The sequence below is a fragment of the Papilio polytes genome, unplaced genomic scaffold (genome assembly GCF_000836215.1).
Source record: "Papilio polytes unplaced genomic scaffold, Ppol_1.0 DF823823.1, whole genome shotgun sequence".
In the NCBI taxonomy this organism is placed as follows: Eukaryota; Metazoa; Arthropoda; class Insecta; order Lepidoptera; family Papilionidae; genus Papilio; species Papilio polytes.
The window spans coordinates 1,658,653-1,660,853 of NW_013525381.1; positions in this window are offsets into that span (position 1 = coordinate 1,658,653).

Below are 2,201 nucleotides of genomic sequence, written 5' to 3' on the forward strand. Positions count from 1 at the left end.
GTGTGAAAGAGGATATGCTCAAGAAAAGAGTGGATTCATATATGACGGCTGATAGAGATGTATGGAAGAGCAGCACATACTGTGCCGAACCTCCGTAAAGGATAAGGGCAAGTGGATGATGATGATTTATAGCTTGTATATTGCGACAAATGTACTACGAGCATATTTGCGGTGAATGTACTGTGAGCATAGTTTCTATGGCACTCAATTGTTAAGTGTTGTCAGCCGCATGTGGGTGTTTCCCATATGATGGGAGGCTCGTTTTATAAATGAATTGAACGGACTTATCACCTATGCTCCTCGAAATAGACGTCCCATTTATGTTGTCAAACAAAAAGATTCTGAATCACCTTTGTGACTAAAATTATTTCAGTACACTGCACGACATACAATTTGTATATTTTTACGCTTCTGATTATACGATACAAAAAAATTACAAGTTTCTTATAAATTTTTTGGTCATGAGATTTAACAAAATATAGACCCTTTATTATATTGTAAAGTTGTCTGATTGTGTGTTTTTGGTAAAATATTTTGGTATCTATTCCAATTCTTTTCCAATCCTGTTATTCAGTCTTATGTCACGCCGAGTGGCAATTTGTAATACAATACTTTACTGTTGTTTGGTTTGGTACTGTTCTTATATTTGTTTTTAAAACAATAGCTTTAATTTTGAATGCATAATAATAGGCATACACACAAAAGCATTTTTTTTAACGACCAAAAATCAAATAGTCATAAGGTCTCTTACTAAGCTTTTTTTTTACCACACGGATGAAGTCACTAACAATTAGTAATTTATAGAAGATAGTTTGGAATTTAGGATACACACTCCTCTGAGAAGAATTCTACGTAAACCATTAACAAAATTTGCGCGCTACAAACATGTGCACGACAGATGTGTCCTTTACAATCCTTGCGGACTTTAACGTTCAAATCTTATGTTTAATATTATCCTGTTCATAGATCGAGATATCACGAGATCTTTGGGTATTGTATCACGTAGAGCGTATGCTTTGCCTCAGGTCGAATTATGTACTCAATTAAGACGTCAAGTACTCGCAGCTCAAACCTAAATATTAAGAAACTTATAAATGCAGGAATTTATTACTTTATGCTGTCATCTATGCGATTGCGGCATGCATTTGGAACATACGCATGACGTAACTCGACACAATAAACCTACTGCAGCGATTATTATGGGATGTGAGGTTGAACGAAAGCGCCTAACTTATCTCAACAACACGCGGTCACTGAACCAGCGTTGTACTTCCTTCTCGTACTAAATTAGGCGATAGGCTATAAAGATAATTACACTGTGAACTATTTAGGTATTTTAATATTGTTTCGGTAAAAATTAGAAGAACCTAAGTTCTTTGTCTATGACTAACACGATTTGTCTTATACCTTATGATATGTAGACTACATTAATTGTTCATTTATTGGTTTTGTTTACCATTGTCATATTAAATTTTATGTCATCATGATGTCTACCTGCTTTCATTTGATATGAATTTCGGTAAAGGTGACGTCATAGCTTTGGTATCAGAAAACATAGACTCTCTCGTGTCATCATGTCCTTGAATAGTGTTTATGCAGTCCCAATGACGCAATATCTATTATGCTATAAGCTTTAAAAGTTCCCTAACATAATTATTAGTATTATTGCTTCTGTTGTGTAAGTCCTTGAAGATGAAAGTTTTCAGTTAGGTTTGGTTTTTTCCTACATTGGACAGTAGTTAAAATTATAAGCCTAATATTGTTTACTCTCGAACACAGTCGGAATATTTAAATGTCGTAGGTTCTGGAATAATGCTAGCTAGAAATCTCTGAAGTTTCGCCAGTATTAACTGCCAGTTATATTGATGGTTTACGAGCAAACTGCCCAACGGCAGATAAATTTAGATCCTCACCCATTTCCTGTTTAGGCCTCCTGTGACACCACACCTTCATATATAAAACGTACATGTATACATTTATAGTAACTTAATCTATGTTCTATTTCATTACATTTGGCAACTAACTAGAATTACATTTAAAAATGATTTAACAGATACAATGTTAAAAATGTATTCATAATTAAAGGTCTCTGTGAGATAAGGTAGAGGGAATCGTTATGAGAACATTTATCTGCCTGAACTTTGACATCATAACCGCGTTTTAAGAATGACCGCTTATCGATTTCAAAGCGTTCATTCACA